Source organism: Eublepharis macularius, chromosome 7 (assembly GCF_028583425.1).
Source record: "Eublepharis macularius isolate TG4126 chromosome 7, MPM_Emac_v1.0, whole genome shotgun sequence".
In the NCBI taxonomy this organism is placed as follows: Eukaryota; Metazoa; Chordata; class Lepidosauria; order Squamata; family Eublepharidae; genus Eublepharis; species Eublepharis macularius.
In genome coordinates, this window is record NC_072796.1 from 5,883,468 (window position 1) to 5,899,007 (window position 15,540).

Here is a 15,540-nt window from a genome sequence, read left to right on the forward strand (position 1 = left end):
TCAGGATACAGCTCAACATATTACCAGGGCCGATTCCAGACGGCCCTCCCCATGCCGAAACATTGCGCAACGTCGCACAAAACTCGCGCAAGAAAACGCGATTTTTTGCGTTTTCCGCGCGACGACGCACGACATTTCGGCATGGGGAGGGCTGTCTGGAATCGGCCCAGTTAAGCCTTCCCTCCCATTTTCAAGTGGGGCAGCAGACTACACTACATCTCTCTCCCTTGAGCAGACCGCAATAATATTTGGTGCATCTGTATTCTTACAGCAGAATTCCCAATGTGAAATGCAAACACCCCCAGGCTTCCCAACATAACCCACATCGTAATGCAACACCCAAAGCAAGGCCTCTGTATCCAGCCTACTTTCCTTCATAAACACCTTGGACAGGCCAAAAGGGCACATTTAAATCAGCCATTCTAAAAAAAGATAAAAAGGACAGCCCAAAAAATCCACAAATGTTACTCACCACCCACATTTATACTCGTCTACCTGTCCACATTCTTCAAGTTGGTGACCTGAATGGATTTTTTTAAAAAAAAAACACTGATTCCCTCCCAATTCACACAGAGCCCTGGGGCATAGAGCCGATTTTTACCTGGCAAGCGGACTACTGACAAGTTTCAAAGAGACACGTGTTTCAACAGATTTTATATTCTTATAGCATCCCTAACCCCACAACTGCCACCTTCTGCTTCCTGTATTTTAAGAAGGCTTACAGCACAAGGCGAAATGAAATGTGATAAAAATGCACAGTTGCCACAGAAAATGGCAGCATGCCACGGGACAGGGGGGGGAGGGGGGGTTGACTAGTGAAAACTTACCTTACACTGGGACATCACAATGCTCTCTGAATCCCCTCCCCCACTCTACCCCCCACTGGTCAAGAACTGAGGACTGCTGTGGGGTCATGACAGGGGGCTCCATCAGAAGACCCCCCCCCGCCTTTGTATTCCTCAAAGGAGAAAATGTTGTCAGCACCCCTATCAGAACATGCGCACTTGAATGCCACTGCATCAGTATTGCGCTTCGCCTGCACTTACATCCTGAAACAGCAGCCTCAATATGATTCCTTATAGGGTAGGGTTTCAGCTCAACCAAGGAAGACGTTTAGTTCCTGCCCATGTGAAGAAAGCCTGTGCTTCTCAGAAAAGAATACGAAGAAAGAGCTAAAGAGAGGGCTGCCTGAAGCGCCCGGCCATTAAATCTACTTCTCAGAAGTTCAGGCATCCAAAAAAACACCTCTGAAGTTGAGGCAGGAGGGGGGGGGGAAACTCTTCGGCATTATATTCTAGCCGAGCAACGGAGCATGAGTAAGTAATGGAGGCTTTTCGTGGTCTGGTGAGTTTAAGCTATGAGCTGAAAGTTTAACCGTTAATGTACTTAGGGTGTGCACAAACCTACATGAAAAGAGCAGTCAGCACCTTCTTTCCTCCCACAGGGCAATCCCTTCTTCCTTCCACTTCTGCCATTTTGAAGATAGTCTTACATATGGACAACTGCTGCCACTGACTTATTCTCGCCACCACCGCCCTTCCCATTTTAAAGTACAACCTGCAGGTTTCAGTGGCACCTTTTGGAAAGGGAAAAGAAAGCACAATCCATTGCAAAAAGACTGAAGAGATGGTCTTGGGTGGTCAGAAGGGGTATAATTGGAGAAGGACAACCACTAGCCAGTAGAAAAGAGCAAAGAGTCCGTAGCACCTACAAGACTAACAAAATTTGTGACAGAGTATGAGTTTCGTGAGCTGTACGGTCAAACATGGCTACCCATCTTGATCAACCACTAGCCAATCAGCGATGAGCACAGCCCGGCTTCTGCTCAGGCCCACAGAGGCAGCCTGCCCTGAGCCCAGCTCTGGAGAGGGGATCAGAAGGCCAAGTCCTACGAGGAAAGGTTGAAGGAGCTGGGTACGTTTAAGCTTGGAGAGGAGAGGAGACGACTGGGAGGTGATATGAGAGCCCTCTTCGAGTATCTGAAGGGCTGTCACACAGAGGATGCAGCAGAGTTGCTTTCTGTGGCCCCGGAGGGCCAATGGGTTACAATGAAAGCAAAAGGACTTCCGGCTAAACGTTTGGAAGAACTTCCTGACAGAGCAGTTCCTCAGTGGAAAGGCTTCCTCGGGAGGTGGTGGTGGGCTCTCCTTCCTTGGAGGTTATTTAAGAAGTGGCTAGGTGGCCATTTGACAGCAATACTGATTTTATGACTCAGTATGAAGGATCGGGGAAGCAAGGGCTAGGCTCTCTTACACACCCAGGAAAATGCTGATATCCACTTTGGAGTTAGAAAGGGATTTTCCTCCAGGCCAAAGTGGCCAGGAATCCTGGAGGTTTTATGCCATACTCTGGACATACAGCAGGGGCCACTGAGGGAGATGAGGGGGGAAGATAGCTGCGAATTTCCTGCATGGTGCAGGGAGGTGGACTAGATTACCCTTGGGGGTACCTTCCAGCTCTATGTGGACTGACAGGGGTGAGTGCACTTCCAGAGAACTGCCGGCAGAACACACACTTGTGTGAATCCACAAACAACGGGGTGCTCCGGACCCCAGGTTTGTTGAAACAAGCTGCCCATTAGCAAAGGGCAGGAGAGGGAGCAGACAGATAAAGACAAGATCAACAGCCACCGGGTAACAAAGCAGACTAACTGACCACACCACCCTGGCGAGGTGGCGGCTGCACAGCCCCCGGGGATTGAGGAGGGAGGGGGGCGGCTCCAGCTTACTTGTCGTAAGCCTGGCTGTGGCGATTAAAGCATGTGACGAAGTGGCGGCCAGACAAAGCGTGGAAACTACGGCTGACAGGAAATTCAGATTCTTCCCAGCACAGAAGGCATTTGAATAGCAACGGCAGGAGAATGCTGAAGGGAATCCATGCTAGAGGCCAAAAAGGCAGAGCAGAAATGCGGGGCAACCCTCAAGTGCCAAGCACGGCTGCGAAGGAGCGCACGGGGCCTTCCAAACAAAGCCATTTTAAGATGCAAACAGGATTTTCAGTTCCAAATGCCAGAGTCCTAAAGGGTGCACACAGAGCTTGTACTGCAGACAGGTTGCATCCAGGGCCATTTATTCTTTCTGAAAAGAAAAGAAAAAAATCTTCCCTCCCAAAACTTGAATGCTGTGCTCCAAAGTTATGCAAATCTACTAATTTTGCCGACGCTTTTTTGTTATGGATATGCAAAGCCTTGCATAACTTGGAACTTTTTCCCCAGAAAGAGAAGTGGCAGAAGGACCAGCGGAATGGGTAAGAGGGGACACATAATGGCCAAGATCCAGAAAAGTCAACCGCGCAGGAGCGAGAAAGAGACACACAATGTACAGGATGTTGTTTGGGGTTTCCTCGGTATTTTCACTGCAGCAGCTCCTAGCCATGAATCACCAGACTCTTTTTTTTAAAAAAAAAATTTCCTAAGCATAAAAAGTAGTTAGACTAACTCCAGACTTCCTTAGCTTCAATAACATTGCACCATTACATGTTCCCAGACCATGCCCTAACCCTGGCTGTTTTCACATGCCTGTAACCACCAGAAAATCGCACAAAACTCACAGCACAAAGCATCTTCCTAGCGCGATTTCCTGTCATGATCCTGTTTAATGGCGCAATTTCTGACATCATTGCGCTAGGAATACGCTTCATGCCGTGAGTTTTGCGCAGTTTTCTGGAGCATTACAGGGGCGTGTGAAAATGGCCCCTGTTTCACCTTCTCTCTCTCATTGCCCTTCACCCACACCTTTTCCTGAGAGTAGGAATCTTGGTCTTGGAATGAAGCTGGGAGTAAAACAGGCAAAGCAGAGGACAAGGTTCTGCACTCCCTCGCTACCCACGGCTTCTTCCATGCAAATGTGGTGTACACACACTTTGTAGGTTAGAAGTAAACACAGGGCTGGGAACCCCCACTCGCCCTTCAACAACCCATTTTGCCTTGCGATGACCAAAAATGCAAATTATAGCAAAGTCCGAATTGTAAATGGAATTTGGTGCACAAGAAGGAAACAGAAGACGACTTTTCATCCCTAATCAGAGTCCTCCATCTTTCCCCCATCTCCACAACCTATCTGGCCTACAGACACACAAGCACACCAGCGTCAAAGGCCTGTGATGCCTTAGAGGGGTTCTTGCGTGGACTCACAGTTCCAGCTTGGGGGTAAGCCATGCCGGAAACAACTTGTGAGTCACGCTTCTCCTTCTGCTATCAAGTCAATCAGTACGAACGCAACTGAGCTCTCACACTGCCCAATGCAAACTTAAAGTGCCTCTGAACACACCACATCTCCGGCCATGTGGAAGAACAACCTGGAGCATGCTTCCAGCTCCTGTCGAACGTGGGAGATGTCATGCACAGGCATGCTCCTGCATCTGGTCTTTCCAGCACCCTGTGAATGCTGAACCTGAAAACATTCCCCAGAATTCACGGTCACATCAGAAAGCTTTCTTTGGCCTCCTCTGTCTTTAGAAACAATGCCACGAACCACATGCATAATCACATACAGGCTTTGTATGCTAACCCTACCGCCTGATTTTAGCTTCTACTGTTTAGAAACAATTGCCAAAATTGCTCTTATGTCTGTGATTATATTACACTGTATGTCTGAAATTTGATGAACGTCTATATTCATATGTGAATATAGCTGAATCCCCCGTTTTTCAAACATACGCTGGGAAACACTAACAGTCACCTAAATCAGCGGTTCTCGAACTATAGGTCAGGCTCCACCAGCAGTCACATTTCTCTCCCATGCAGGTCACAGAAGGAAGGAGGTGGAAAAGGAGACAACTGTGAGAGGCTCGATGGCAAATGCAGATTTACCTCTGCATAACATTCATATTGGCTAGGAGAGAAAGCCAAAGGCTCAAAAATGCTGTATATTTATAAACACTGCACACGGGGGGGGGGGATTAACTTGTTCTGTAGCAACTGATGTGAGACTCTTGCATTTAATTCATGACAAGGATACTAGCATGGGGTCCGTGCAGTTTTCGAGACCAACTCGGAAGGTAAGTTCACAAGTGAGAATCACTGACTTAAACACATCTTTTGAGTTTCAATAACTCCCTTTGGATTGTCAGCCTCTGCATGTGAATTCATCAGATTACAGACAGCCACCGAAACATGTATAAGGAACTTTGCAGCACTATCACTTGTTACACAAACTTCACAACGAAACTTAGAAATCACTGAAAATCATGGAAGTCAAAAAATTCCACCTGTGCGCTACTTCAGCCCCCACACTCTGTCCTCAATTCATCTGCCCTCTATAAACAGCAGTAACATGACAGAAAGAGGCCAAGTTACTATTCCGCAGCACCCAAATATAAGAATATCATGTAATCCAGGAAACAGCACGGTGCAGTACATTTGACAGTAAGCACCCAAAAGGTTAGGCCATACTCGCTGGCACCTTCAACGGCAAGAATACATTTTTGCATATTGTCCCAGTGTGGTAGGTTTTGAGACAGCAGGCTGTTACCACGCCAGAAATCGGCATATGAGGTAGGACTGCCTCTTTGACTGCCCCTGCAACACATGGTGATGTTACAGAATTGGAATCCCAGCAAGCAGGTAGGGATCGGACCAGGTACTCTTCATAGCGACAGTCCTACTCTCTGGCTATCTTGCTTCTACCATTCACTTTTCCATTAGTACCCCAGCCCCAAACTCTCTACCAATATTTTATTGTGTTTCCAAAAGACTTGTTCACATAACTAGAGGCCCTGAATGTGTCCTATGCAACTCATCTTTTCTCTCACTCATCTACTGCACCCAACTCTAGAGACCAAGTAGGTTCTCAAATGCCAACTTACTTCCCTTCCCCCACTCCCCAGGGTGGGGGAAGCCAGGAGAAAAGGTGGAATATAGCCAGGGCTTTTTTTCAGCTGGAACGCGGTGGAACGGAGTTCCAGAACCTCTTGGAGGGCAATCTCAACTCCCCTCTGTCTGGAGATCAGGGGGCAGGGCCACCAGCCATGTGACCATTTTCTCCGAGGGCGATCCGCTGAGTTCCACCACCTCTTTACCCAGAAAAAAAGCCCTGAATATAGCTATTTGGATAAATATACAAACAGTGCTTGTTGGTTGTTGTGGGTTTTCCGGGCTGTATTGCCGTGGTCTTGGCATTGTTGCACTGTAAAATCTGAAGGCTCGTTCCATCCAGACTTAAGGTCACTTGCAATTCCGTATCGATCAACTCTGATTTTCCCTGGATTTTAATGGCTAAAGTTTAGAGCAGTAGGTTTCCTCCTTAAAGACAAAACATCGGTTTTGTTCTTTGAATATCTGGCTGAAAAACTTTCTTTGGGTTTTCAAAGGTAACATCTTTACAAAAGCAAACCAGCACCCTAAATCTTTCATTCAATAATAAACTACAGTCCGTGTTTTACTATCACACCTCCAGAAGCTCAACATATCCCCACTTTTCTAACATGTTTCAGCACTTTCAAAGGGGAAGACCTTAAAAACCCTGCCCAATGAAGGCTGCAAACACAAATAGGCTCCATCATGATCCATTCTGAAATTCAAAAGGTTATACTGCAGTAAATCTCAACTGATATCCATTAAACATTGTTGAAAATGAGCATTTTGTTTGGATCTCTAAGTTTAGGGGTGGTTGTAATTGAATGTTTTATTCAATGCGGGGGGGATCACCCTCAGGTGAACTTTTAGTGCAGGCCTTGGAGCCAACCCCAAAATATAGAAACCAGACTTTCCAAAGCTCCATTTATCTGAATATTGGAGCTAGTATATTCTGACCTGGATAGACCAGGAGAGGCTGATCTTATTAGATCTCAGAAGCTAAGCAGGGTTGGGCTTGGTTAGTAATTGGAAGGGAGACCTCCAATGGAGCTATGGCCTGAGGGCAGGTTTTCATTTTTTTTTCATAGAAAGCGACCGGTTAAGAAATTAATTCATTCACCCATCACTGAACGGTGTAAAGTTAACATATTTTTAAAAATGGTAACTTCATACACATGTATATTTATGCCATACAACAAAACATATTCTGATGTGAAATGATAAATAAGCTTTCTCGTTCAGAAACACTACAATAAAATGATTGCTAAAAGTACAAAGTGTCACAGTGAAATTTCTAGGCACTATGGTGACCTGGCACCTGAGATTTGTCAAGCCTTGTTTTACTCTACTTGTCAAAAGCAGATGCAGTATCTAGATTATTGCCAACCTTCTGCATTTGCAAACTGTTGGTCCTCCAGAACAGAGATATATTTTTTCTGCCACTGAGGGGGGAGCCCCAAAGAAAGCAGCAGCCACACCTCCAAACCCTGCCCTTGATGCTTCCTAACATTGCCTGCCTCTCACACCACGTACCCATCACCAATACAGCACTGGCAGATTCTTGGAAGCGTGGTCTCCTGCCTCCGTGGTTTGTTCATCTTACCCATTAGGCTGCCAAGCTACAGTCAGGTCAGCACTGAGGCGTCCGTCATCATCTCATGGCTGCCGTTTCTTGCCGAATGAGCACATCTGGCCCCAACTGCACCTGGATCTACAAAGTAGGTCACACAAACGTTCCAGCCAGACTGATGACCACTTTATTGCCACAGCCTTTCAGGGAGGACAGCAGCAAGATGGGCTGAGAGCATCTCAGGGTGTCAGAACCATTCCACCCCCTCAATTCTGTCCCCAGCTTTCCTCGAGGGCATAGATGTCCAGGCAGAACAGCCCAGACTAGCCTGAGCTCATCAGAACTTGGACCTAAAGCACAGTTTGCCCTGGCTAGCTCTTGGATGGGAGACCACCATCGAAGGCCAGGGCTGCTACACCGAGGTAGGCAATGGCAAGCCATCTCTGCTCATCTCTTGCCTTGAGAACTCCATGAGGGGTTGCCGTAGATTAGTTGTGACTTGGGTGGCACTTAATTATTATAATATATTTCCTGCTCATAAGTAGTCACCTCTCCAGACCAAAGGCACACAGAAACTGAACACATCACGTGCGCGCGCACATACCAGTAACTGCTAGAGTATGCAAAAAGTGGGGGGAGGCAGAACAGCTAGGGAAGTCCAAGGTCACAGGCACAGCTGTACAAAGCAAGGGGGAGGGAGAGATACACGAAGAATTACATTTCCGATGCCGCGAACTACTCGGTATAATCAGATTCGTGTTTTTAAAAGTTCCACCCAATATTGTCAAAGGAGACGCCAGAACGCAATTGCCAAGTTGAGGACATTCCACAATGTTTGTCCAGGCACTGTGGTGACAGATACCACGGGAAAGTTATTACTTGTTATTGACGTTCACTCCAAGAAACCCAAAAGTGAAGCAGTAATCAAAGGCAGGACACCAAATGAAATACGGGCTGCCGTGGCTCCCTCAGGAGACAACAGCCCAAGGGCAGAGCGCTCCACATGCATCTCAAAAGACCCCAGTTCATACACACACCCATCCTCCCATTCTGCTAGAAACTCCCAAGAGCTGGTAGGGAAGACAGCAGTGGGACCAACGGGTCATCAGTTTGGCCCAGCCGAAACAGGGACTTTCATCAAACTCACAATACAGCCAAGCAGCGATCAGCTCCAAATAATGGGCTCTCTTCCTGCTATAAAGCTTCAGACAGAAAACACGTTTGGACATAAAGTATTCTGTCTAGAGGAGGCTTCCTCATTTTCAATACTATCTGTGAATTTGAAACATGTTTAGCACAAACGCAACTACTTAACTGCTTGCGTTTTGCCACGTGCACCTTATATTTACAGAACAGCGGCTACGCTCCGAGACAACTTCATTCATTCAAAGTGCTTTTTTTCATTCACGTGACTAGCTACTATGTTTAAATCATTCTTCCCATTTGCTACATTGATTTCATTCATCCCGTGCTCTGAACTTTCATTTTCTCATGCAATGCACTGTACCAGCTTTACTGTACAGAAGTACTTGCCTGGAACGTGGAATAAATACATGGACAAACTTCCTTGCAAACGGATTACAAGCAGTTTTTCCCTCCCTTTGTAACTGTAACTTTATAGTATTGCAGACCACCCGAGTTAAACATCATCCCAAAGATTTTTAAATCACGTCTTCTTGGTAAGAAAAACAGCTTTCTTTCTGTAACAAGGACACTAATCACTCCCAGGAAATTGCTAAGTAAAGTTTATGGTAAATTCACATTTTGGCTAGAATAAAGGAGGGAGAGAAGGGCAGGCAGCTTCACTCTTTGCTGCTGTGGCCAACGGCCAACGCTGCATTTTGCAACCTTTGATGAAGAAGCTGTTTGTTTGGAGCAACCAAATGTCCCATGAGATCAAATTTCATTCACACCTCTCTGTTTTCGGGGGAACACCTGGGGCCTTTTTTTCTTTAGCAAATTATTCTAGTTTGGTAAATCCCCTGGAAAAAAGGGAGAGGCTGCATAATCCCCCATATGCACAGAATGGTTTCCTCTAAGAGAGGCATTCACTCTTGGAGAAAGAAAAAGCGAGGTTACGCAGAGACCTGCTTCCCGCGGCCCCTTGAAGGTTACTCTACAATCAGCAGCAGGCAGGGAGGACCTCTTAGGACTCTCTTTTATGTTTCGTATGTCTTGAATTTTTTTCAAAGTATACATTCAAAAACAAAGAGTTCAATGCTTGGAGACTCCTCAGAGCACAAAAGGAAAGAGGGGCAGGAATCGCACTTCTAGCTTGGATGGCTTTCAGTCCAGCCGTGCACTTCCGGCTCCCAAAGCCACGCTAGGCCAAATTTCCAGCTCTGCAAGAACATACAAGCAGCAGCCAACAGAAGAATCCCTGAACTTCTAGCATCCCAAATCTACAGCTCAATAAAGGCCACAATCCTTTAGGGACCATAGGGAAACCTGGCAAGGAACATACTTGAAGAAAGAAGCCACTGGTGACACACATGGGCACATGCATTTTGTATTCTAGGCCCGATCTTGCATTAAGTGGCCTGAATTAGCATATGCCAATGCTTCTTACAGCTGCGGAATTCAGGAGGCCCCCAAAGCGCTGAGCCTGCCCTATCTGCATTTCCTAGGGCACACACAGATGTCAGTTTCCTGCGTGCACAATTTAGAACAGCAGCCCCAGGAAAAAGTGAGGTGCCTGTTCTTTTCAAGACGCTCCAGAGAAGCCAAGGCCACCTACATGGACTCTGAAGTGCCCTCGGGAGGAAACAACAAAACCCCAAAGCACGTTGCTTGCGTGGTGTCCAACAATCAGAAAACGGGCACTGAGAGCTGATCTTCTCCAGGAGGGGCTTCTAGTCCCAATAAAGTGATGCTCGTTTTGTATTCCCCTATGTAAATATCACGGGTATCCTTCAGGATAAAGGTTTTTAAAAAGGAACATAACTTGTGTCGTCGTCCCCCCAAAATGACACACCCACCCCATACAACATTCCTGAGCAACTGCAGAAGACGTCACACAACCCACTTGGACACGTTGACCTGGCGAGCTTTCAGATACCTCTGGGCCAGTCTGAAAAACAGTATTTGCTACTATGCTTTGTTTAAAACCTCAAGATTTGAGTCCAGTGGTACCTTAGAAGTCAACACGATTCCCAGGGCATAAGCTTTCAAGAGTCAAAGCTCCTTCTTTAGATGCCATTGGACTCAAATCCTGCAGTTTTACTGCAGACCAACATGGCTACCTAACCTGAAACTGTTTAAAACTTGTAGCCGCTGCGTTGTGGGAATGTCACCTAGATTAAGATTTTAAGAGCATGGAGATTCAAAAGAAGCCATCAAACCATTTAAAAGAGAGGCCCCTGCAGTATGTTTCACACTTGCAGCTTAGCCCAAAGAACAGCAATTCTTTAAAGGCACCTGAGTGTAAAAGCAACAGGTGTTTAAGTAGATTCACTCTGAAGGAGGCCACCCGTAACTGCTGAAGGCATCAAGAACTTCTGGCTTCCATGAAGATCTACTCTGACTTCTGTCCCAAAATTTGCTGGTTTCCAAATCCTACCATGCTTTGTTCCCATAATTAGGACAGATTGCCTTGAATTCCAGAAATCACCTGGAAAAAAACAACCTCCCAATCTATATGTGTATACAGTTTTGTTTACGGGAAGGATCCAAAACGAGAACCACATTTTTTAAAAAAACTCATCACCTGAGAAAAGCCGCAACAACAACAAACGCACCCAGCAAAACAAGCTCGAAAGGCCAACACAAGCCTCAGGTTCCAAGAGCAGGGATCCGAGTTGCTATTTCGATACCTTAGGGATGAAAGGACATACACACAAGGCAGCTCCCAATATTCGGGCACAGTCCAGCGTGGCCAAAAAACCCCACCCAGGACCCAGGACTTGGCCTTGCAGATAAAGAAGCAAATAAAACAGGCCTGATTATCAATTGCTGGAGTCCCCAGGGACAGCCCGGAAGCAGATCCTGAACCGGGCCAACGTCACTCCCAAGTGTCCCCCCCCCTTTTTTTTTTACTTACCCTACGGGAGCAAACGAGAACCCTTCACTTCTTCCTATGACCGAAAGCAGAGGGCTGCACCAGGGCAAGCCCCTCCACCCCAGACAAGATTCTGGACATTCAGAGGCACTGAAAGCCCCCCCCCCCCCGCCCCCCGCCCCAATATCCCTTCTCCTACATACACACAACAGTCATCAAAAACATGGGCTTCCTTCCGGCACACAATATTTATTACACCCAAGTGTTTTTCCCCCCCAAAGCTGCACCCTCCCATTTCTTTGTTTCCAAAAAAGACCATTTTAGACTCTGCCTCTCATCAGTGTCCAGTTGGAGTTTCCCATGAGTCGCTGCAGGCTGTGGGACTCCAGCAAACCCCACATCACAGAGCCAAAGGGGAGCTGGTGAGAGCACAGCCGGCCCCGGGAACGACTGGGGGTCGGATCGGGCCCACATCTGGTGTTCTGGACCCACATCTGGGGTTCTGGCCTGCCTCCCTCCCTCGGGGGCCCTGGCCGTGCAGTTGCACAGGTGCCCGAGAGGGGTCGCCCTGGCGCCCCGTGCCCGTGCCCGGCTGCACCTGGAGCCCCTTCCCAGGTGTGCGGAAGGGGGGAGACGCCGGGGGGGGCACCCGGGCTCTGGGGAAAGGCTGGCCGCGGTGCAGCAGGAGCCGCCTCGCCGCCCGCACAGCCCCGGGAAAGCAAGACCGCATTCCATGGAGTCCGACCCGCAGCAGTCGGGCTGCCCGGGCGCCCCAAAGCTGCCAGGCCAAGCCGCCTCGCCCTCCAAAAGTCCCCCGAGCGCCCGTCTGGACGGGAAGGTCCGTCCGCCCCTTCCCCGCTCCGGGCGCCGCGGCGGCAAGGCGGGGAAGCGCCAGCGCGGCTCGGCTCGGCTCGAGGTGGCTGACAGCCCCCGCGGTGGCGGCGGCGGCGGTGGCGGCGGCTCCCCTTGGCGGGCCGGGCGCCGCTCTAATCCGCCGCCCAGGGTCAGCCGCGCCAAGCCGCGCCACCGCCTCCGCCGCCCGCCTCCCTGCAGCCGCCGCGGCCGTAACCCCGGAAACGCAGCGGCCGGCCCGGGGAGGGCGGCGGGGCTGGGGGGCGAGGGGGCGCCGCCGCCACCTGCCCCGCCAAACTTTGCTCCGCCGCCGCGCAACTTCGCCCGCGCCCCGAACCCGCAGCGGCGCCGAGCGAGCGAGCGAGATCGAGCTCGGCGCCGGGCTCCACTTACGGGCTGGCGGCCGGTCCGGAGGGGCAGCGTCCCCCGCCGCGGGCTCTCCGCCGAGGCCGCCCAGCCCAGCCGAGCCCAGCCGAGCCTCGCACGCGGCGCGCAGCCCGGGCCGCTCGGCTTTTTGTCTGGAGCCACTGAGCTGAGACCAGCGTGGCTGCAGCGGCGGCGGCGGCGGCAACACCTCCCCGGAAGGAAGGCGGGCAGGGAGGCGCCGGCCGAGCCAGGCGGGCAGGAAGCCGCGGCGGGGGAGGCAGCGCGCCCGGGACCCCCGAAGGCGCCCCGCGCCCGGCCACGGCCCTCACCCGCCGCAAACTTTTCCGCCAGACTTTCTCCCGGCACTTACCGGAGGCAGCGCAGCGCGGTCCGCAGCCGAGGCCAGCGGGAGCTCCGGGCAGTGCGCGTCGGGGGCGCGCCGCGGCCAGCCGGATTAGAGCGCAGCCGGAGCAGCGCCGCAGTGGAGGAGACGCCGCCGCCGCCGCCGCTCTCAGCACCTGCCCCGGAGGGAGCCCCGCGCAGAAAGGGACCCCGCGGGCGGCCGCCGCCCCGCCGAGCACATCCGGGAGGGGGAGGGCGCGGGCAGGGGGCGGGCGGCGGGCCGAGAAGTTGAGCGGCTCAGGCGGCAGCAGGAGCAGCAGCGGCGGCGGCTCTTCCGCTCGCCTCGCCAGCGCAGCCGCCTCTACAGCCTCGCGCGGCCAGGACCAGACGGGCGGACCGCAGCGCCGAGCGCGGCCGGGCTGCAGGCAAAACCCGGACCGGACTGCAGTCCGGCGCTGGCGGCCACTCGGCGCCCCCGCGGACGCCGCTCTTCCTCCCGCTCCGTCCGGGGCGCTTCCCGCGTGGCTCCCTCGCCCCGAAAGAGCCGCTCGCTCAGTCAATGCCGCGCTCGCTTCTCCCAGCCTGGCGCCCTCCACACGTGCCCCGAGAGACTCGTGTTCGGCGCCCCCCCTCACCGCACGTCTGGGAGTTCTGGGCAGCCCCCCCCCCCCGTTGGCGGCGTATCTCTGGCCTGTGGATCGTCGCAATGCTCCCCCACACTCGCACCCCCACGCACCCCCCCCCCGGTCTCCCGCCTCCCTTCCCCTTTAAGCGCCCCCCCCATCGTGAGCTGCAAAACTTGAACGCGGAGCGAGTCGCCCAAGCGCGGAGTTTGGGGGTCTCCGAGCCGTCGGGGAGAACATGCGGGCGCGGGGCGCACGTGAGAAACAAGCCTTCGCGGGGAGGGAGAAGCCCCACGGGGCCAAGCGGGGCATCCGCTGCCGCGCCGGGGCGGCCTTTCTTCTCAGCGCCCGGAGGGGGCGCCGGGACACGCCGAGCCCCCCGCCCTCTCCGAAGGCGCTCCGGGCGGCCCACAGCTGCCCCTGCGCAGCACTTCCGCCCCCAGTCCTGCCGGTAGTCCCAAGAGCCCCCCCTCTGCCCCTTCTCCCGGGCGCGCGTGTTGGGACGCGGGTCGGACTCCCGGGAGGCCGCAAGCAGCGCGCTGCAACCCGGTTGGCCGCGACGCGCAGCGCCGAGGGGGAGCCGTGCTCACGCCGCTCCGGTTCTGGGGCAGCCTCCGGCGCTGCGGCTTTTTCGCGGGACTCCCGGGGTGCTCGAGAACGCACCGACGGCGAGCCCCTTAACATACTGAACTGCGCCTTGCAAAAAGACGGGAGCGGCGCGCCAAGTTTTTAAGAGGCGCTGCCCCGCAGGGGGTTACAGTGTAGTTTAAGGAGGCATCGTTAAATCCAAGGAAAGGATAACCCGGGCTGTTGGGTCGGCATGCAAGTTCCCAGGAAGAGCGTTCCAGGTGGGTGGCCGTGTTGGTCTGCACCAAAGGAGCAAGATTCGGGTCCAGGAGCACCTTAGAGGCGAGCAAGATTTCCAGCGCTCACGCCCTGGAAATCTAGTCGGTCTCCAAGGTGCTCTTGGACCCGAATCTTGCTCATGAATGGGAACTGCGGGGCTCCATCCTTGGTGCTCCCCCTTCCTGCCCCTCTTGGAATTGCAATTCGGACCATATTTTCCTTTTTAAAAATCCGTAGCGTTGTTTTTCATCTCTGTCTCCCTTGCTTTCTCCTCCACTCCCTCCTAATCCTGTAACAATATTTGGGGCCGTGGCATGAAAAATCAAGTTCAGCACAGAGTCATTTGAACAAAAGGAAACCCCGAACAAGGTCACCTTCGGTCTGTCACCCAAATAAGCAGCAGCCCAAGCAGGTGTTACTAGTAACCAACATATCCTGTTGAAATGAAATGTAATGTTGGTGTCTGGCTGTGAATTTTTGGAGAGAGATGTAATTTTAGACATTTTAAAATTTTAGAGCTGTAAATATGTTTTTAACTTGTAAAGGCCAGTGGCCACATACAATATATTAATCTGTCTGTCTAGTCCCCATCATATGCCTCTGTACTGTTTAGCCATTACAAAGCAATTGAAGAATGTATCCTTAATTTTTTAAAAAACAATCTTAATCCTTCTCCCCCCATCCATCTCCAAATCTTGGGGCAGTGATACGGTGGGTGGACTTCCTTTGTCCTGAACCTGCTGCCAGTCAAATTCCTTGGTTGCCTCCAAGTTTGAGTGTAATGAGATGTTTCACCTGGTCCCACAATCCTTCTGTTTTCCTCCTAGTGCCACATTTCCGTCCCTCTCTTCTGTTTTAGGTCAAAAGGTCACATGAGCCCCCCCCAAGGAAATGTGTAGCCAGTCAATAATTGCTGGTGCCAGAAATTATCGACTTGGTTGCAAAAGGCCAGTGGGAGAAATTCTTTCCAGGCCATACAAACCTCTCTCTGTTGTCCAGTTACCTCCTTTGTGGGAAAGAGAAGGTCATAGGTCCAAAACAATGAGAAGAACTCCTGGCCAGATGGGAGCGCCAGGAATACATCTAGAAGTTACCTGCAGTGCACAGGCACACCTGGGTGTGGTTCTCTGGACAGGCTCATGGACGGTGA

General features: G+C 51.5%; 1 protein-coding gene across 3 annotated transcripts in view; it reads right to left on the reverse strand.

Moving 5' to 3' along the window:
* CXXC5 (CXXC finger protein 5) overlaps positions 1-13,074 on the reverse strand; it is a 102,116-nt gene extending 89,042 nt beyond the window's left edge. The window contains exon 1 of one of the 3 annotated variants that reach the window (XM_054985279.1): positions 12,950-13,074. The gene's annotated coding sequence lies outside the window, so the exon portion shown is untranslated. Of the gene's footprint in view, positions 1-8,511; positions 8,538-12,606; positions 12,645-12,949 lie in introns of those variants that run through there. The other 2 variants (XM_054985282.1, XM_054985280.1) reach the window with 2 other exon arrangements.
* Between the last annotated feature and the right edge of the window lie 2,466 nt (positions 13,075-15,540).